Below are 22,783 nucleotides of genomic sequence, written 5' to 3'. Positions count from 1 at the left end.
CTCCTGTGGCCACCAGTAAGCAAACTCACGTGTGGCCACGTGGGCACAGGACATCTGCAAACAGCCGTGAGCAACTGAGAGATTGTTGGCTGAAAGACAAGAAGCGCTGTATCAAGTGAGGTAACCCGGGCTCAGAACGACACCGGTGTCGCTTCTCAACTCTCAATGTGCATATCGATGTGGGAGGGAGAGAACTGGGTGCCAGGAAGCCAGGGAAGGGTCCATGAGAGGGGGGAAAATGACTTGCAGCCAAAACTACCCTATATTTAAATCTCTGTCAAAGTTACCGACTCTGTATTTAAAGCCTAAAATGTCCTGATTGACTGGATTAGCATCTGAATTCATGAGGAATCTTAAATTCCTGCTTATGCTTGCTTGCAGGCATAGCTCCTCTGCTCATTTGGGATGGTACTGAAAGTGTTGTGGCTGTCTGCTTTGTTGTGTTGTGTTGTTTTTCTTCTTCTTTTTTCCTGTTTCTATACATTTAGTGATTTCCATTGAGTTACATTTTTATTTTGTTATCTTTCATCTTTCATTTGTTCTCACTATGTGGCACTAAGTCTTCCAATAGACACGATGTATTTTTTTAAATATTAACCATTTTTAGAAAGGCAAAAAGATCCCAGGGAAAGAGTCAGCTATGAAATTTGTAACAGGTGTATATGTATTGTTTGGTCAATCACTCAAGCCCTCAGTGCTGAGTGTGAGTGTGTAAGTGTGTGTGTATATAAATTAGTGTGTGTGAGTCAGTGAGAGTGTTGTGTGTATGTGTGAGTGCGTATATGTGTGCATGAGTGTACTTCTGTGTATATGTGTGTGTGTGTGTGTGTGTGTGTGTGTGTGTGTGTGTGTGTGTTATCTCACTAGACAAATTTCAGTTCAAGGCTGCTAGGACTGAACTGAGTTCCTTCAAATTCTTGTGTTGAGGTCCTTCCTGCTCCCTGAATGTACGCATAGTAACAAGATAATTCAGGTTAAATGTGACTATGAATGTACTTCCCAGAGCCCATAGGATCAATGCCTTGTCCTTTTAACAGATGTCAGAGATCAATCTTTGTCTTTCCACAGTGACAGCAAGCAAAGAGAAGCCCACAAGCTGGGGAGAGGAGCTGACCAGAAGCCAGCCACTGCAGTTCTGTGATCTTGGGCTTTCCAGCCTCCAGACATGTAAGCAGCAAGAAGTCTATCTATAAGCTCACCCCACCCCCACCCCAGACTATGGTCCTTATTATAGCTCTGAGATAATTAAAGCAGGAATAGAAGAAGGAGGCAGGGCCCAATCTAGGGAGGTGTGGATGACTTAAGAACAAATAAAAGGCTTAGGGGAAGGTATGGGGGCAGAGGACACAGCAGTGAAGACCTCAGACAGAGGTAACCTGCTCACTGGGGGAGACACGGCACACACAGGAGGACTCTAGAAATAGCTGATGTGAGATAGCCCATCTCTCGGTGTACCCCATCATCCAACCAAGGTGGGCCTGCCCAGAGTCACTGCACAAGCCTGCTTCTTGCAGCTTCTGGCAAGTGTTCCATCTCCTCACCCCCAGGGGTTGACTGCTCTTTTGGACAGCATTACCAGTTGTGACAGTATATCTAGTCTATGTGGCCCGTCTGGTGTCTTTTCCACAAAGCCATTCAAGGGGTTGATTCCGTGAGGCCCCCATACTTAGGAGGGGGTCTCCACTCTTGGTATTTGTGTGGCCTGTGGCGGGTGCTGATCGTATCAGCTCCAAGCTTAAAACTGCTTGTCTCAAGTCTCCAAGTCTCTCAAAGGCCTCCAGGAGCTGTATTATTCACCTTTGAGTTACCAGTCACTGGCCTGGTCTCTGCCACAGAGAGACAGTTACTTACATTTATTGAATGATGAAGTAGTAAAGGGAGGAGGAAGTGGGGAAGTGGGGAGACAGAACCCTACACCAGGCTCTTCTCACTCTAAAATCATTCCCTGGAAGAATAGAAAAGCAAAAACCAAAAGGATTGGGTTAGAATTATTTCCAAAATCTAAAGTCATAATATGAAATAAGGAGCCAAGTAGAGTTATAGCCTTTGCTTTATGCCTTTTCGTGGTACAAAGAATTCGAAAGACTTTTCTGACTGATGGATTTCTGATTGTTTTTCATCCCCGTATCTACTCAGAATTTCCTGCCTATAGGAACTTGCAATTTCAAACAGGAAGGTAAGATGCTTAATAACTTAATTAGAGGTAGGCTGGGCCTGTGAGATGGCTCAAAGGTGCTTGCTGCCCAAGCCTGAAGACCTGAGTTTGATCTCTGGAACCCATGGTAGAAGAAGGGAACTAACTCCTACCAGTGGTCCTCTGAGATCCACATGGGCACTGTGGACACACGTGCACTCCCACTCACACACAGGTACATTAATAATAAATAAAATTTTAAAAATTGGGAATAGGAGATAGAGACGTGGTTTAGGGTTAGCTGGTGACCTTGACCATCTTATTGGACTTTCCCATTGACTTCCCACCTATGGAATGAGAGAACGAGTCTTTTGACCTCCACAAAAGTCTTATTGTGAAAGCATTTTACAAATGCCAAAAGAACCCTCAAGCGTGATGGCAGCATCTTTATCCCTGAATTTAGTAATCAAGAGATGGAAACCACACAGAGGAATGACCGAGACTTTTCCTGGGTTCCTCACTGTGGAATCCTATGAGTGAAGCAGGAGTGGGCCTCAGCAAGGGTCTAAGAAGTGGACAGGGACAGTGTGGGTGTCTGGGTGAATAGGCCATGATGCGGTCCAAGTCACAGAGGGTGAAGCCTGAAAACAAAGGCTGACAGAGATAGGATGCTCAATGCTGTCTCTCACTCACTCGGTTTTCCAACAAGCCCAACAGCTTTTGCAGATTCCAACCTCTACAGTATCACAACATGGGCCAGGGAATGGTTTTTCTTACCAGTTCCTTCTAGTGACATTCCATAGGCTGAAACCTTACCAAGCACATTCTGTCCGGTCCATTCATTATGAGAATCAGTACTTACATACTTGGGGAATATATGTTTGGCTTCTGTTGCTCTGGTCTCTGTATTCTAGCTGCGGTAAAGACAAGTTGGATGAAGAACCCAGTATCTTCAAAGTCCCTTCTACTTGAGTCCCTTCCCAAGCAACATGAACAAAACTGAGTTCATTTGAGATGATTCTAGACTGATATAGCGCATCAACCCGCCACAACAGTTTCTATTTCTGAGAAGTGCTTTATTCCAATTCTTTAGGTTGGCAATGTCTTTGAAATCCTGGGCTCCAGTCTCTGCAGAGCAATGAAGACTGCATACATCCCCAGAAGTGGCCAGGCTCTCTCCAGAACTTCTCAAAGAACTTTTCTCATGCTGTCCATGTGCAGCCAAGCTCAGCAGCAGGTAGCCGTTTCTGGATCCTTCCACTTCAGATTTGATTTGAGTATTTTCCATTCTTCAGTGAATTAGTTATACCAGAATGAGAAGGAAAATATCACCCGAAGCCCAGACAAAGGTCAGAAGGAGCCAAAGGCATGAAACAGAATCCAAGATAAAGATGTAAAGATCTAGTATCTCTAACTGGAAATAAGACGATGGAAGTGCTTGGGAAGAAGAGGCTGTGAGATGATGCTCTGCTGTGCTCCTGGCCAGCTCTGGCCTCTTGGATGGAAAGGCAGGAGCAGAGGTGACGAGCATTCTGGCTTTTCTTAAGGGTTGACAATGGAGGAAGAGAACCTCTCCAGGTCGTGGGCTCTCTCGAGGGTAGAGACGTAGTGCCATTATCAGGAGGATGTTGTAGCAGGAGTCTTCCTTCGAGGCTATCCCCTAAGGCAGGGATCCAGGGAGGACACTAGAGTGGATGATGCTGTGACTCATTCCTCCATCCTGATCTCCCCACTTCCCAGCCCCATCCTCCAACCCATTCTTTCTCCTTCCCAGGACCTGAGCAAAGAGCAGTGTACTTCTCTCTTCTACTCTTTGTGAGTCCTTTCATTGTCTTATCTCTTCACTTTTCTGAGAGTGAGTGTCTCTCCCCACATTCCTGAACTCTTGTGTGACACCTGTGCATTGGGTTGAGTCCAGTGGCATTTATCATCCAAACTGGGAATAGACTCTGTTACCACACTCCAGAGAAACTGGCACCACCAAAGACTCTCCAGAGGACAAATTACTGCAAGTTACAAAAACTCAATGTAAGTAGCTTAAGTGGAGGAAAATGAGTGCATGTCACGTGCTGTTGGTTCACAATGAGTTGGGGTTCAGTCACCCTGGTATTCTATATCAGTAAACTCCTTGCTTCTTTCCTTTGCCTCTGTTCCCCCTCCTCTCTGATTAGCTACAGACATCCTCCATGCAGGGAAAAGGGCTGATTCATCACCCTAAACCCAGCTTCTCCTCTTTTATAGTAAAATATCCTGAAATGAACACTGGTTGTCTCAACTCACAGGCATATGCATCAGTCAGAAGGAGATTCTTCTGTTTGGAGTCTTAATTGTGAATCTGTAGAACGAAGAATTTCAAAGTAAGAGTCAGTACACAACACAGACTTAATAAACTGAGTTGGAGGTGAAGTTCTGAAAGGTGACTCTAGGAAAAGAAAAGTAAAACGGCCATTCCATACACATTCCTGGAAATTCAAAGGAGACTTCCTACCCTACATCCCCCCTTTTACAGATGAAGAAACCAGGGCTCAGAGGGGTTGGGCATCTTGCCTAAGGTTGTAGGGATGATGAATGGAGCATCCCAAGTCTGTCTGACTTGAGGCCCTCACAGATCATTTTTCTTTCTTTGCTCTGTGCTAGACCTAGAGGGCAAGACATAATTAGTCCTTAATGGAGGCTGACTCTGTCTTCAGTCAACAGAAAAGCAACCCCGAGTAGGACCAGGGAGATGAGATGGCTCAGTTGATAAACTGCTTCCTGAACCAGCCTGAGGACATGGGTTCGAGCCGCAGAGTGCACATGAGAAGACAGGCTAAAGGGCTTGTTTCTGTGACCTCAGGACTAGAGAGGCAGAGACAGGCAGATCCCTGGAGCTCACTGACCAACCAGATCAATGAACTCCGGGTCCAGTGAGAGACCCCATATCAAAAGAGAAGGGAGAGAGCCACTGAAGAGAGCACTTAATAGCCAGTGTTGATCTCTAGCCTGTACACATGTGTGCAAATGTGCATGCATAACACACACACACACACACACACACACACACACACACACACACACACTCCAGTAACCCTGACTGGCAAGAAAAAAGTAATCTATGGGACACATGACCCATCTGTGGGTAGTTCAAGGTTACAGATAGAGTCAAAGATAGAGAGAGTTCCATCAGCATGCCCTCTGATTTTCCTGGTTTTCATGCCACCCTTGTCTGCATGTGGCTGAAAGAAGGCCACCAACAGCCCTGGGCTCAGGAGCCCTCAGCTCCCTCCTTCTCATTTACATACCTCTGTGCACCCTTGATCAGTTCTATTTTTGAACCTCAAAAGCAGGTTCAGAAGGGGCCACTCAGAATCCCATGTCCACAAGCAGCCAGTTGTGTGAGGACATGAGGATCTGCAATTGGTCCAACTCCAGCCAAATGCCCATGCTAGCCAATCACTGTGGCTGGAGTAACAAGACCTGGGAAGATAGTAGATGTTTCTATCAAACTTTAAAAGGAGATAAACAGGACTTACAGGGTGTCCAGTATTGCTTCTCTGTGCAATTATCTCACAAGTGGTGGTCTTGCTTTCAAACCATTTTATACAGAGTCTTCTCATGACATATCCTTTGTAACTCTGAATTAAGAGGCTTTTTTTTTTTTAAGGTAAGGAAGCAGTTACTACTCTCCAACTTCAACAAGAGCAGCAGGACTAGACTTTGCTTTGCCATACATCCTAAATTTTACAGTTGTTCTGTACACTTTGATCTCTCATGGAGACTTTGGATCCATCCCTAACAATTCAGACACAGGAGACAGGGCAACAGATATTTGACATGGCTGCTGTGGTGATTTGAATAAAAATGGTCCTCATAGGCTCATCCCTTTGAATGCTTGTCATCAGGGAGTGGTGCTGCCTGAAGGATTAGGAGGTGTGGCCTTGTTAGAGTAGTGGTGGCCTTGCTGGAAGAAGTGTATCACTAGGGTGTAGCTGGAAGCACCTCTCCCATCTGCGTTCCTCAGCTGCTTGGTCCCAAGTAAACACACAGAGGCTTATATTATTTACAAACTGAGTAGCCTATGGGTCAGGCTTCTTGTTAGTTAGCTCTTATAACTTAACTCGTTTCTATTCATCTACATGCTACCACATGACCGTGGCATAACTGGTGTGCTGGCATCATGTTTCTCCTTGGATGGTAAGCTGGTGTCTCCCCCAACTCCATCCTTCTTTGTCTTGTCTTCAGTTTGAATGTACCCCCAACCGATTGTGCTCTGCCATAGGCCAATGCAGCTTTATTTATCAACCAATCACAGCAACACATATTCACAGCTTACAGAAAGACATCCTACAGCAATAGGGATAGGCTTTGAAGTTTCAGGGTGCTCAAGTCAGAACCAGTGGCTCTCCCTCTCCCTGCTGCCTGTGAATCTGGATGCCGAACTCTCGGCTCCTTCTCTAGCACCATGTCTGACTGTGTGCACCATGCTCCCCGCCATGATGATAATGGACTAAACCTGTAAAGCTGTAAGCAAGCCCCAACTAAATCCTTTCTTTCATAAGCATTTCCATGGTCATGGTGTCTCTTCATAACAATAAAACACTAAGACAGCAGCCGTGGTCGAAACGCTGGCTATGGCTTTAAACAATGCATGGCAAGAATATCTCTGCAGTATAAACTAAGGATGGTAGGGCTTTGGTTTGGGGAAGGGTTGCTTGTTTGTTTGTTTGTTTGTTTGTTCATCTGTTTCTCTCATGGAATTCATTCCCACTTCGCTCCTTTGCCCAGCCCAGCTTTCTGGTATTCATTGTCTCAGAGGCAGAGGATGTTAAGGCAAAAATAAACTATGCTGTTTCCACTGCTCTTGCTTCTTTCTTCCAAAAGCCATATCCCTAGAGACACAATGAGCTAGAGGTAAGGGAAGGAAGGGTTGAAGAAGTTGCAAGTTTCCCCTTCTTGCCTCCTAACCTCAGCCCAGGGGAGAGGGAAGGTATGAGGCAGAGAAAAAGACAGGCATTGGTGAATCTGAACGAAGGGGACTGTGACATCTGCCCCCACACAGGATTCTTGACTCAGAGTGGAGCCAGCACAAGCCCATTTCCTACACGGAGCCCCAGGGGAATAACTAAGTTCCAGGAGTGGCCCAGAAGACCCTGGTCACTCAGGTTCCCTACACCTGCCTGATCTCAGAAAGAACCCTTAAACTGAGTGGAGCAGACTAGAAAGCCAGACTCCTGGAACATAGGCAAATCTGGAAAAGCAGCCAGCTGGACTCTGTGCTGCCTGAGGCTAATCTAGCCAAAGAAGAAATTAACATAAACTCTGGTCCCTGTCCGTGTGACTTTATGCAGTAAGCTGTGTGCTTACTGCTCACTATGTCTCTGCTGCGCCACACCCCACTGAGGTGGAAGACTTGACCATGGACCTGGTTACACTTCCCACTCACTGCAGGTCAAGAGCTGGGTTTCACGGATGACACATATTCTACTAACAAGGTGACATTAAGTCTCCTGTAACCTTCATGAAGGCCTAAATGTGACTTTGCTGTCAAGAAACTCTCATTTATTTATCACCCACTAACCATCATCAAACTAACAGCAAGCTTGATTGACATATCTATGGGATATGTCTACCTGGTGTGTGAAAACCATACTACAGCCCTTCATCCTTAATCCCCCAATATCTGTGCTTTACTTGGGGCCCAGTAGAGGACACTGGACCTCACAGCTTCCTGCCATGTTACCAATAAGGGTGTTTCAAGGCTCTCCCCCACCCTTCCCCCCCACCCCCGTGCCCTCCCACATACACCCTCCACCGCCCTCCCCAGAGTTCCCACCACAACTGACGCTTCCCTGTGTGTCCCTGCTTGATGCTGTAATGAACTTCTCAGGAGATCCCAGTCCTAAATCTTGGGTCTTTACTCAGCTACCATTTGCCCAGCTTTAATGTGGAAAGACCCACAAAAATCCTGCGGGTACAGCTCTCACCTAATTGGGCTCTCCTGTGAAGCCCAGCTATTGCATGTAAACTCACATGGTTACAGGCAGAATTCAGACCCTTGTATCTGAAGGAGTGAGGCTCCTTGTTTGCTCCCTTCCCGTCAACAGGGAAACCCACTTGGGTAGCAGACTACTCTTAGATCTCTGTGAGTCCAAGAGTCCCCTCCACAACCAGGGTTCAAGGTGGCTCTGTTTTCTTCAAGGCCAACAGTGTCTGCCTCTGTCATGGCTTCCCAGTCACATCAGGATAGCCAGGATGCTTTCTCTTTTTAGACTCAGAGACCATCAACAGAACACTTTGGCGGTATCTATAGCAAAAATATACACACAGAACACAATTCAGACAGTCTCTGGGCTGACCCTAATGGCTTGAGGCACAGCTCCTCTACTTTATAGTAGAGTAAATGCAACATGCACTCAGTAGATGCTGCACTTCCCCTGGGCATGTCTACGCATGGGGGTTATGCACTCTTGCATAGTCGCGGGCCTGTGAGAGTAAGTGCGTGCACATGCGTGGATGCCAGGGGTTGGTGTCTGCTGTCTACTTCAGCTGCTCTCCACTTTATTTACAGTGCCAGGGTCTCCCAGACTGACAGATCTGGCTAACCATCTTGCCCAGGGGGTCATCTGTCTCTGCCACTGAGCACTGGGATTGCAGGCGGCCTGCCACACCTGCCCAGCTTTTATGTGGGTGCCACGGATCCACAAGTCTTCCTTAATTTTGAATTTGATCTCCTAGAACTAACTGTGCATGGTACATTCTTCCCTCACAATACCCAATTGTAAAGTGATGTTCTGTCCCTAGCCAGCTTCACATGAGCCCAGTGGAGTTGCAAGGTGAACATGGCAAACATAGCTTGACTTAAAATATTTTCCACAGTCAGTGCGTTGACCAGGACGTGACTCCATACTGAACACCTGCATAATCAAAGGAGTGCCATCCCACACCTTCAGCAGTCTCGTTACGGAACCGGAGGCGCTACAAAGACATTAAGCATCAAGGTCATTAAGCATCAAGGTCAAGAAGCCTGGAGTTGGGGGGCGGGGTAGGGGTATCATTGACTTCTGCTTGCAAATAGGTCTCACTCCTTTGGTTCACAGAATGACTCTATGAGGCAGGGAGTATGTTAAATTCCAGTTTCAGGTATTTTAAGGAACTAGAGTAGAAGTTGTAACTTCAGAAAGATTTAGGGCTCCATTCAGCTCTATGTATCTGACTGGACACCAGTCACTCATGTGCCAGACACCATGTTGGGTCACTATAAAGCTATTGAGCACCAGGATTTAACAGACAGCTACATAAAAATGAGTCAGTCTCAACTCATCTCCATGCATCATCTCTTTGGGACAAAAACCTATGCGAGAAAGGAGTTCATTCCCATTGGCCCTCAATTTACGGGTGTGTAAACTGAGGCTGGGAAAGTTCAGATGATGGTCTCCAAGTGCCGTAACTTCTGAACTCAGAGCTCTTGACCTCCATGGATCATAACATTGATTGATACAATACCTGCCTCTCAATAAGAAGACTCTTGCCTTTTAAAAGACACCAGGAGCACAGAAAAGTGTGGGTATGCAGAGCACAGGTCGGGCTACAAAAGCCAAAGATGGCGCTGAGAGGAAGTGAGCTGGGCAGGGACCTAACTTGTTTACCAAAAATTGTGATTGGCTCTTGGGATCAGGAGAGATGATGTGGGTGCATGGCCTCCTTGTGATCATCATGCCTAGCTATGCCTGGAGAGTCTCGTGGATACATGACCTTTGTTGTGATTGGTAGAAGGAAAGCTGGCTTGTGGTTTGGTGCTTTATAAAGGGTGTGCTAGTGCTTAATAAATGAGTTCCTGCTTGACACGGCTCCCCACTGCGTCCGATTGTCTTCAGGTACCGGGAGGCTGGGTGACAGGCCAGTGGTGAACTACCTACCCCTCCTCAGTCAAGGTCTGCTGTGGGCTGTGGTCCTAATTCTTTGGTGGGGTCAGAGGAACCCCACAAAAAAGGGTTGTTGTACCTTACCCAGTTGGGCTACTATAAAGAATGCCATATACTGGGTCACTTTAAAAAAAAAAAGAAAGAATGAATGAAATTCTCATAGTCCTGGAGGCTAGGAGATCCAAGCAGACAGATTGGATGTCTGGTAAAGGCCTCCTGCTGTGCCCTCTTGTAGTAGAAGGAGCAGGAAGTTCTCCAGGGCCTCTTACAAGGAAGGACACTCATCCTATACATAATGTCTCTGCTGGCATTACCTCATCGCCTCCTGAAGATTCCATCTCCTAATACTACTGTGTGGGGTTGGGATTTCAACACAAAAAATGGCAGGAGACACGACCTCTGCAGGCCATGGTAGAAAGCATCCTACTAGGATTGATAACCATAAGGTATCGGGGTGGGGGTGGGGCTGCCTCCTTACTCAACAGTAGGATCTCTAGAGTGAAGATAAGTTGGAAAAGAGAGCAGAGTACATGCAGACATGATGGCTGGAGGCTTCCTGCCCAGGAGATACACACTCTCTCTTTATTCCACCTAACTTTAAGGAGACGTTTCCTGACTCCTCTGAGTACCTCCTTATAGCTCTAAAAGTAAGGTGGAGTACTGAGCAGGACAGGCCATATGCCAGGAGAAACAGTGTGGAATGAGCACTTTTTCCAAGGAGTTCACAGACTCCTCCTGAGGAGTACTCTCAGCACCTCGCCTGTCGGGGGCCACTTGAGCACATCTGGAGATGTGTTTGGTTGATACCCCTGTGGCACTGACACCACTGATGAGCCTCAGGTAGAAACCAGAGATGCAGATGCATCTTCCAATGCATAGGAACAGCATCTGTGTTAAAGATCCAGCCAAAGTCTTTCATGAACCCCCTACTTACCCACATGTGGGAAATCTTGCCCCATGAAGTTATAATCTCAAGAAGTGGTAAAGCCTTTGGTAGGTAGTTAGGCCTTGAAGACGGCATCTTGGTGAGTGAAATTCAGACTTTTATATCCTATTTAGTTGTAAATGTCACCTTGATACAGTTTAGAGCCATCTGATAAGGGAATCTCAATTGAGCAATTGCCCAGATCAGATTAGCCTATGAACTTGTCTGTGGGAAATTGTCATAATTATTCATTGATAAAAGAGGACCTAGCCCACAGTGGGCAGCACTATACCTAGGTAGGTAGCTCTGGGCTACATAAGAGAGCTAGCTGAGCACTAGCTTGTGAGTGAGTGAGCTAACAAGAAGCATTCTGCCGTGGTTTCTAGTTCAAGTTCTTGCCTTGAGTTCCAGCCCTGACTTCCCTCAGTGCTAGACAGTGACCTGTAGGATGAAATAAACGTTTTTCTCCCTGTAAGTTGCTTTTGGTCAGAGTGTTTTTATCACGGTGAAAGACTGAAACTTGGAGGAGACCATACAAGAAGACACACAAGCCAGGTGTGGTGGTACATGCCTGTAATTCCAGCACTCAGGCTGCTGAGCCAGAAGGATCAGGGGTTTGAGACAGGCCTGGTCTACATAGACCGGGCCTGTCTCAAATAAGCAAACAAATAACAAATAAATACAAGGTGTTGCTGTCTCTGCTCTCCACCATGTAAGGGCACATTGACAACCATTGACAAACCAAAAAGCAGTTCTCACCAGATATGACAGCATCTTGACTCCCAGCCCCCAGAACTGTGTGGAGTACATGTTTGCTGTCTAAGGCACCTGCTCTATGGTATATTTGTGACAGCAGCCCAGAAATAGGGAGATGCATCTCAAATGTCAATAGGGTTAAGTCTACTCAAGTCTACCCACACAGGTGTTCTGTGATGTCACGTAGTGAGAGAGAGACTTTATTGTCAGTGTCAAGTCTTGGCCTCTTTGAGATAGGCCTACGGATATTTACCATCTTAAAATCAAACCCAGCATCACTGGGCAGGTACTTCAAGAGATTGAGCCACCTGCCCAGCCATGAAGACTGTAAACAAATTCCGTGACCAAGGTGTAAACATGCCGTAAGTGTAAGAGTACAGAAGTTTGGTCCTGTGATGACAAACACCTGCCAGTTTGCCATGGGCAGTCCTGTTGGCTCAGCATGAGTCACACTGTCCTTGCCAGGGTGATGGCTGGAATGATTAATCCACCCTGTTGGGGCCTGGCCTCCCCAGGCTCTGTTCCCATCTGGGTCCCACCCTAGTCCTATCAGAGGACTCAGATAGCCTATGGAGGGCGGAGGTGGGCCCAGGACACAGTCTGCTCACAGTCTGGCCCACTCAAAGGTACAAAGCCCAACAAAACAAGAAACAGACAAGGTGCCCTGGGGAGGATAAGCTCGGCTGAGGCTCTGCATGGTGCCAACTTGCGTGGGCAAGTCTACCCTGAGAGTTGGCGGGGCCTTTACCCTTGGGCCATCTGCCTGAGACAGTAAGCACACCAGGCTGCCATCCTACTGGGCCTCAGCAGCATTCCCACAGTCTGGGGATACACAGGTTCAGCCCTCCCCTCTCCCAAGTCTGCCTCTGTGACCCCTCTGTGGCACAAGTGTGCACCTGTAACAGCGAGGGTCCACACAGCCTGACGGGGATGCTGTGGGAAGGAATTATCCACCCGGGACTTCATCTTGACAACCAGTGACTTCACAGAGCACAAGCAAGCAAAGCATGACTTCCTTTACTCAGGTTGAGTCTTTATGGAGCTTTCCTTGATGCTAGACTTTCACTGGCTTGGAGAATACACCAGTAAACAAAACAGATGTGTTTCCTACGGTCTTGGAACTCATATTCTGAGATCCTTGAGTCGCTAGTCCAACGAGTTGCTGATTATTTACCAGGCTTGAAGGGTTTGGTTTTACTTTGTTTTCAGTCATTATTTAAACATTATAACATATTTCCAAACTGAGCGCTGTTATCCTGTGTAAGTAAAAAGGAAAGAGGAGGTTTGGGGGAGATCAAGAGACCACCCTGCCATGGTCAGCAGAAGAGTGGGGACCTGGACCTAGTCCTACAGTTCCTTCCTCCAAGTCCTGCTTCCGTTTATGATTCTAAGCCCTTCTCTGCTCTTCTTCCAGGTGGAGTCAGTTTCTTTTGTGGGGTGGCAGTGAAGAGGCTAGCTGGGGACCAGGAGGCCACGGTCTATGTGGGCCTCGTATGTCCCTGATGCCACTCCTTCCTATGTCATTCTCTTATGCATGCCCAGGCACTGTATGATCCTACTGTGCCACCTGCTGCCTTGTGGTGGCTGGTAGGATGGACCACTGGAGTACCACACACAGTCTCTTCAAGAGATAACACATGTATAAGTGCTTGAGACACAAGATCATGGCGATGTCCATATGGATAGATGCAGATAAGGTCAATCAGATGCTCAGGTAGGATGGGGATTCATGGTGCCATCAATGTTGGCTTAGTGATTGGTCCCTAAATTTGGGTGTGTAGCAGAAAGTAATGAAAAGATCTGGTTATCAGGACAATGAGCACAGTGTTCTACCTCCCAAACTCTCATTAGTTTGTTCTGTGGACCAAGAAAACAAGAACCAAGTCTTTTAGGGCAATCAAGGTACTTGCCCCGAGAGCACCTGTGTTCACCAGGGTCAGTCAGATTTAGCTGTTAAAAAAAAAAAAAAAAAAAAAAAAAAAAAAAAAAAAAAAAAAAAAAACTTCCCTGCAACAAGAAAGGCCCTGTTCCTTATTGTGGAATCATAAAAACACAGACAGGTTTATGGAGGCAATTACCAGGTGGACTGGTGAAGCTGATAGATAGCAAGGCAAGACCCCCTTACAAAGAACCCTGACCACTCTCTGAAGACAGACCAAGCTCCTGGAGACTCTCAAGATGCTGGCTCCTCCACTGGAAACATGCCATCAAAGGGCAGGGTGTGTCAGGAGCAGAAAAAGCATGAAGCATTCCCAGCTTTGTACCACAGCCCGTGGCATGCTCACACAGGGACACAGGATGACACGCAGCAGTTGGGCTTACTGTCTGGCCTGGCTCAGCACTCACTCCTTGCCCACACCTGCCTCATCCTCCTGCCTTGCCAAATGGACGAGCCCTCCTCTGAGTTTCTCGGGATTATCTAAGCCCAAGCAAGAGCAAAGAATCAAAGCTTACAAAAGGCAAAACTCCCCTACCTCAGTCGACACTAATATTTTCATTCTGAACACTCAGGATAGAGTATCTGCCTGCCTCTTCAGCTGAACGATTTTACCAAAACCTGTCCCTACTCAATCCCAGATGATTTTTCACCCAGCTTGCAGAGCAGACCTGGAAATACTATTACAGCTAAATGTATGTGTGAATCCTGTGTGCTGGGTCTGTGGTTGTCAAGCCTAGACCACTACCCAGTTTTGTAAATAAAGTTTTATGGAAACATAGTCACTGTCATTCATGGATGTTTCATCTAAGACTGTGTGTGCACTACAGTGGTCATATTGAATAGTTGCAGCAGGTTGTATGACCTACGAAACTCTAAAATATTTACAATCCTAGTCCTTAAAGGGAAGGCTAGCCAATCTTTCTTCTGTGAAACATCACAGGGAAACTTTTTTCATTGACTCATTCACCTATTCATTCTATCAAGTTGCTAGATGGTTTCCCAACGGACTATGTCTAAGGAACAGACCCAGTCTTATCTGTCTTGGGATCATCAAGGCAGAACCCCGTATCCAATAAGGTCTTGAGAAATGTTTGTTGGGTGAGTAAATGAAGAAATACAGTAATTTGGAAATCCCTATCATTGTGGATATTAGTGTGGTAGGACCAAGATGGAAATGGAATTCGAAAAAGGCTTACCATGTTCGTGGAAATGCTTTCCGGGGGAGATGGCCCCTAAGCCTGGACTGAGAAAGTGGATGAGCAGAGTGTTGAATAATGTTGAAGTAGAGTTTCTAAGTCTGTGGTCCGGGGGATCTAAGATGAGGATGAATGAGGCTGAAAGGAGCCCAGATCTGCCAGAGATTCCAACGCTAACTGTGTTATAGCTATGAGCCCAGGGCTGTGCCAGCTGCTGGGGAACCAACTGTGAGAAAACTCAGAAGAGCCCCCAGATGCTGAAAAGATTTCACATGCTGGGAGCAAGATCATGACAGCTAGAGGAAGCCCCCATCTCTCCTTGCTCTCTTCTCTGTATCAGGAGACACACATCTTGGAACAGACTCTGATTCTACTCCCAACCTTGACAAAAGTCCAGGACCACAGGGCGGAAGAAAAGAACAAACCGGGCTCCGCTTCTGCAGAGCTAGGCTCACCTCTCTGGGGTAGCCTTGTGACTAGAGCAGCTGCATGCCTCGTCCCAACTCTGTATGATTCTGACTGGGAGGATGATGGAGAGTGTCATGTGCTGAATTGTGTAGGGAGATTCAGAGTACAAATGGTGGCTGTGCACTTGGCATGAAAGTCGGCATCTTAGTCCATGTTCCTGGCAGCAACATGGCAACCCTGTGCCCATTGCCTAACCCAATTCTAGAGTCCTGCATGGGCAAGCCTGTTGGTTTCCAAAGGCCTCCTCCTTTTGGCCCGTGAGGTATAAACATGGTCACCTAAGGCATCACGGTTGATAAGATTTCCCAAGTGCTGAGTCGCCCTCTGCCTGAGCCAGGAAGGGAGCCTTCTTGTATCACAGTGAGAGATCTTATCTGGGTAACATCTCCACATTGCATGTTTCACAGACAAGCACCCCACATGCCCCACCTTCACCAATAAACTGGTTTTTCTGCTTGCAAAAGGGACTTTCTCTTTTACCTCCTTCTCTCCCTTTGCCTTGTAGGATCATGTAAGAGTGACAATTGTATTCTGGTAGAATCAAACTGCACCTGACTCTGATGCCAGAACTGTACTCTTTCGTTAATGAGCGGATAGCCAGCAGAACCCCTCTCGAAGCTTTCCCGTCATCTTCTGCCTTTCCCCATCTCTGCGTCCCTGCTCTGCCCCCCCTCCCCCATTCTCTTCCTCCTCAGCATAAAAGTTGAGGGGGAGAAATTACGAAGTGGCAGGTACAGCAACTGCCATGAATATCCAGCCCAGTGTCTCTTGTCAAAAAAAAAAAAAAAAAAACAGGAGCATTTTAGAAGAGAAGAAAGGAGAACTCGGGGCTCAGAGGGTACACGGCTCGCCCCATTCTCATTCACTCTTTTCTCCCTATTTAAATTTCAGTGCGTTTCTTTTTTTAACCTCTCCTGCAGGTCTTTATATATAGGATACCACACACTTCTGTCATTTAAAGTATGAAGAAACTAGCAAAGGAAAAAAAAATCTATTTTCAGCTATATCTTGTTAGAATGCTTTTTTTATTTATTTTATTTATTTTTGTCGTTGTGGTGGGGAAAGAAAGTAAGTGAATTTCTGAGAAAGTCGAGTCTCTAAGAAAATGAGCGAACACTGTGACTATGGCCAGCCATCTGTCCTGTCCATTAGAGCCAAATAGATGAGGTCATGTCTTCCTAAGGAGCTGATACTCAGGTACGACAAGAGCTAGGTACACAGCGTGTTAAAAGAATGAGAAGCCTATGGACTTTATTAGGCTTAAAGGGTAAACACAGAGGCCAACCCCTAGCCTGCCCCACAGTCCAGAGAGAAGTGAGGGTGGACTCAGAAGAAACGCTCCTGCCAGGCGCTTTTTCCTTCGATGGCCCCAGCGTAGCAAAAATAAAGTCCGAATGCTGCAATCACTCTCACGAATGTGACAAATACTGTGGGTAACTTTAGAAGCAGCTGAAAGGTGCCTTCAGTTCTGACAAGATTGGTGTTAATTACCAGCAAGGACTCCAGTATAATACTATTTAAATCATTTTAAATTATCCCTCTCAAAAATTAATTTTTCATCAAAGATTACACACACACAAAAAAAAAATCATGATATCATCTCCGCAGCTGCGATTTAGTAATAATTTCATGTATTATTACCAATGTCAGTTGGATAAAAGAAAAAAATGGCACCCCACTGTGCTGATTCCAGCGCAGGCCATATATAGAAATTTTTAACTATCACTTATAATCGCTTTGATGAGCTTAAACCTCCTCTCAATTAACACCCTAAATGACACCGAGACATCTTAATGGTGGATGGAAGTTGGGGGAAGACTTTAATTGGAAGGATAAAGAGGAAGGCATAGAGAGAAAGGAGAGCCACGTGCACACCCTGTTCTGTCCAGTCCAGTCCAAGTCCTTCGGGATCCAGAGCTCAGCTCTGTGGTGGCGGCAGGGACACAGGCAGGTGGGAGAGGTTGAAAGGCTGCGCTGGGATAGAAAAATGAAGACTGGCCTACGGCTGCCTAGCAGGACACCCAGACTTAGAGACTGGAGTTTGGGGAGGTCAGCAGTTGCACGAGTATGATATAGGATGACAAAGAGAAAGGAGAAATGGGTCCCTGATGACCGTCTTCTGGAACATCCCAAGGTAGCAGTTTTGGGGATCAGTGATTCACGTGGAGGTACCCCAACTCCCTCTCAGCAGGGCAATGGGCTAAGATAGCTCCCTGGTGGGGCGTTTGAGTTATGCAAACTCACACAGCCAGGATGTTCCAGAAGGACATTTCTCAGGCCATTATTTTTTATCGCAAACTGCTGTTTCTGAGCTTGGGGAGAATTTGAAATAAAATGAAATAAAACAAAATCCAAATGAAAACTGACCAGCATGCCTCTCTCTTCTTAAATCATGTTCTCAGTCTCCATGGTGATTTTTGTTTCCAATTAAGATGTCCTAATGAACATGTGTTAGCTTTGCTTCTCGGAAACAGGCCCTGCAATTAATGGCCCTGCAGGAGCCCTTGATCTCTTGGGCCCCGTACATGTATTGGGTCAGAAGGGTGATTGTGTAAAGGCTTGGAAATGATGCATTAAAACCTAAAGAGAGAGAGACGTGGATTGCAGACATAACTTACTTCTCCCTACCCTTAAGCAACTTTAGCCCCTCAAGACAGGACTAATATCACTGTCACCAACACTGTGTGAAGGAATGAGGATGATGTAAGCTGTTTTCAGGACAAAAAAATAAATAAAAATAAAGACCCTTTCCTACCTCTGCCACGGAGGTCAGCATCCATGCAGGGCCAGGGAATCCACACTTTATGTCAGAAATAACCCACAAGGATACACTTCACCATCAGGATTTGGACAGGGGACATTAAGGACCAGATAGTACCAAAATTTTCTGGAAAGTCCATTGACATAAAGTAAGGAAGGCAGCATTAAAACCAGGCTTCCTCAGAATGAGAAATAAGTATCATTTTCCCTGAGTAAAAAGTATCTAGGATATTTTGTTTTGTTTGTTTGTCTTGTTTTGTTGTTTTGTTTTGTTTTTCTGCCCAGCTGAGTGTTTTTCCTGCCTCTTGTCCCTGAAAACTTGATGCCTTAATGCTACCTTACACAGAAGAGTGTTTGTCATATGTTAAATTATCTTATTTCATTTATGGGTATTACTTTAAATACACAGATAAATATGTGCATACACAGACATACACACAATAAAGTATGCTAATTTACATACTCACTCTTAATATCTGTATTATAAAATCATCCTCCTACTGTAATCATTCTTCCAAATATGTTTCAAATAGAGTAACAGTAATCCTTATATATGTGTAAGAAACTTCCTAAGCTGTCATTCATTTAAAAAAATCATTCTATTGCTGGCATACTCAGAGATAGTTGAGCTGGATATAAAATTGAAGGTCAAAGGTTATTTTTATTCAATACTTCAAAATAATTCTCCATTTTTCTATTGCTTCAGGGTGGCTATTGATAAATCAGATTTTAATTTAAATGCTATTTCTGCAAGGGTAATCCATCTCTCTTTTCTGGGAACATGTTGCCTTTTTCCCCTTTCCTTTTATGTTCTTTAATATCAATACCGATTCTCCTTAGTTTGCCATGGGCTGTATGCTCATAAACCTACTTGCAAGATGAATGTAAAGTGGGATAGGTTCAAGATGCATTTATCATACCTACGCTACAGAGCATCCCAGCTCAGCCACAGGACATACTGAAGAGTGTAGGTTGTTCCCTTTATGACTGGATGGCTGCTGGATGCTGGGTTCACTCACTGCCCAACATCTAATGCATACATCTTTTGAGTGATACTTCATGCCCACATCATAACACATAACACTATGTTTTTTAAATTCAGAATTTCGCTGAGGCTCTATTCTGTGACTGTTTCTTTCTGACCATTGCTCACAGTGTTTCGGTGACTTTCTCCTATTATAGATGTTTCTGCTGCCCCTACTGATATTCTCCCCAAATGTGTAAGAAACATCGAGAAAATTTTCTGAGCATTTCCCTAATAATAGAATATTCCTTGCCTTATGCCAATGCCAAAGCTTCAGTGTTAGTTTCATTTAGAAAAAGCAAACAGCTGATGAGTATAGCCTGTTAGTCCCTGGAGCAAGATCTCTTGACAGAGCCCAGAGAGGGGGTGCAGGGGCTGAGGTATGGAAATTCCAGATGGGAAACCAGAAAATCAGACTCTGTTCATCCTCCCAAAGGTCGTTGGTCCTCTGCGCTTCACCGCTGATGACCTTGACACTTCAGAGAAAGAGCACTGCACAAAGCCAATTAGCAGCTCTGACTCAGTCCTGGCATGAGAGTCCACAGATATCCTCTCCTTCGACCTTCTAAGCACCCTGGAAAAGAGGTGTGGCTACCCACATCACTATTAAACCCTCTTGGTGAAAACATATCAACAGTCTGGCCTATGTTCATGAAGAATAGGAAGGCAGGCCTTAAGGTGTAACACTCAAAACAGGTTTCTCTGATGTCACATCTGCAAAGGGGACAAAAGAAGTAGCATCCTATTCACTTATTCTGGTCCTGTTTATAGAGATGAATTACATTCCAGCTCCAACTCAGGAACAGAATTTATGCCCAAATCAAAAAGCCACGGACATTATCTTCTTGGGGGAAAAGGTGTGGGGTAAAGACACAGTGAAATCCCCCTGGCATGAGTATGTCATTTGCAAAGCATAAGCTTTGGAAAAGAAGAAAGGAAAAAACTAAATGGGTTATTTTGAGAGATCCCATCAGGATAGCAGTTTAGCTGTAGAGTCGGAGCAGCTGAGACCACCATGGACTGGAGTCAGGTAACTCTGGGTTTGACTAGAGCTCTAATTTCACGTGAGGACAAGGAACTCTGGACTTGGAGTCAGAAGTCAGGGGACAAGGTCAGGTTGCATTTCTGCTCAAGTCTGTGTTAATTCCACTCTGCATTCCAGCCACACATACACAGCTGCTAAAACAGGCCAACTCAGTTCCAAGCCCAAAGCTGGGGGTCGCCATCTGTAGGAATATCTCTGATCTTCAGTCTCCATGTTTTATGCCTACCCCATCACAACCTAATAAGAGAGTTCACAAAACCACAGAGGTGGAGCTGACAGAGGGAAGCACTCTAAAGGCCACTGGTCTCTGTCCTTGAGATACCAGACAAACCAGCTATGAGGATCCTACAATGGTAACACTGGAGGTTCCGTGATGGTTAATACAGATCGTCAACTTGGCAGGATCTAGAATCCCTCGGCAGACACGTGGGAGACCTCTGGATGTGTCTGTGAGAGAGTTTCTAGTTTCTTCTTCTTGACTAAGGTGGGAAGACCACCCTAACTGTGGGTGGTACCGTAACATTGACTGGGATCTCAGACTAAATAAAAATGAGCCAGATCGAAGCTGAGCACCAGCATTCAGCCTGCTTCCTGCCCGCAGATGCAATGTGGCCAGCTGCCTCTCACGCCCGCCACCATGCTTCCCCACCATGATGGACCATATCGCCCTTGCGCCGTAAGCTGAAACACATCCTTCCTTCCTCCCTCATGTTGCTTCTTGTCGGATGTTGTGCCACAGCCATGAGAAAAGCAACTAACAGACTCCCTTCCCCTTCCCTCCCCTCCTCCTCCCCCAACCCACCTAGTCCTATGGTTCTTCTCAAGACTCAGAATCAGAAAGGGAACAATGCCCTGGAAATACCAAGGTGTGGAGTGGATCCAGCCCGGAGCTGCCTGTGTAGGACAGCATTCCAGAAGCCAGCTGGCCTCCAGCTCAGAGAGCCCTGACAACACGCAGGATGGAGTGCTCTTCATTTCCCCAGCACCATCGAGGGAGTCTAAATTGGCCCACTGTGCATGTGCCCAGAACACCCCATTCACTCCTAAAGTGGAGTGCTCTTAAAAATGTGAAGTACTGAATTTGGAAATGATGGAGGATTTGGGCATGCATAGTGCAGAACAATTTAACATTATTGGGCTCTTCAGTGGCCTTTTTCTTTTGTATAAGCACTCCGTTTTTGGAAGGTGCTTGAAAAATCTCTGTGATCACGTTGAACACCAGTAACTTCAAAATGCAGTCAGTCAACACCAAAATAAATAAATCTCCAATGGCCCCAACCTGGGGGAAACATGGGGAAATGGCAACAGTGTCGATTAATTCATAAGCATGGGAGAGCATCATATTCCCCCTTGCCTCTCCACTCGCACAAGCTCAGCTCCAAGCTTAACCCCTGCCCCTCTCACATGCTCTCCCATGCACCTAACGGCCCCTGTCAGCCGGGCTGTTCCCGGGTTGTCAGATACTGAATCATCAGAACAACTTTGCAGGATGAATGGTGTTTACCCTCACTTGACCCTCCAGGAAACAGGAACTCAAAGCAGCTAAGGTGATCTTAGAACCTCCCTCCCAGAAAGACAGGGAACACACTAGTTGCTTGACCGCTTTCCTCAACAGAGGGAGGTAAAAAGACATGGACTTTGTCTGATGCAGAAGGTTGTCAAGTGATCGAATTGGACAGAGAAGAGCTGGCACTATCCATCTGAATGCAGAAAACTCAGGTTCTCACCACAGGAGTGGGCGAGGGGGGGTGGTTAATGGTAGGGCAGAGGAGATGGCAGGAGGCAGTGTCTTGGCTGGATGTTCAGTGCTGGGCTCCTGAATACTGATACTCCCACCTGATCCTTTCTACCTGTCAGAAGACATGTGGGCACCCAGGTAGTACCCGCCATATTCCCTGAGAGGGCTTCCGCTCTGGCGACAAAAGCTTTCAGGATCCTGGGTCTTGGTGAGCCCGGAAGTAGATCTCTGGCTGAAATTGGTGTTTTGAAGCTCTATGGTCCTAGACCCTGTCTGATTTGCAGAGCTCTAGATCTCCACAGTAGCCCTGCTCACCAGGCCATGCTCTAGAAAGATGAAGTGGGTCACAGGTCTAGGGAGATCAATTATGCACTCTGCAAGCAGGGTTGTTGTGCTTAAGGCAAGCCTCAGAACCAGCTTTGTCCTTGGTAACGGGCACTCTGGTAGTCTGACACCGGTATAGCAGGGCACAGTGAACATGAGGGAGGTTCATGGTCCCATGTCTCTAGACACCTGGGAGCTCTGACCATGGGATCATCACAGGGCCGTGAGCACAGACTCATCCATGCCATCTTGTGTCTACTCAGCCCTCACACTAAAGAAGGTTCCTCGGGCCGCTAAAATTATCTCCCCTCGGGAAAAAGGAAGAAGGGAGCCCAGGAACTTCTGCTGAGACTTCCATGTTGGCTCTTCACTTACCGTCTGTCTGTCGTCTCTAATCCCGGAACTGAACGAAGGCTCTCCCCTCTTCTTCCCCGACTCAGAACCTCTCCCCAGAAGGCCCCAGTCGCATCGTGGCTTGAACTAGACACTCTAAGCTGGAAACTTCCAAATCCACGTCTCTGGCTCAGATCTTCACACTTTGTGTTTTAAAGACTTCGAATTCCAGGATTCTAG

The sequence above is a fragment of the Peromyscus eremicus genome, chromosome 14, assembly GCF_949786415.1.
Source record: "Peromyscus eremicus chromosome 14, PerEre_H2_v1, whole genome shotgun sequence".
Taxonomy (NCBI): domain Eukaryota; kingdom Metazoa; phylum Chordata; class Mammalia; order Rodentia; family Cricetidae; genus Peromyscus; species Peromyscus eremicus.
This window is presented reverse-complemented; position numbering follows the sequence as displayed.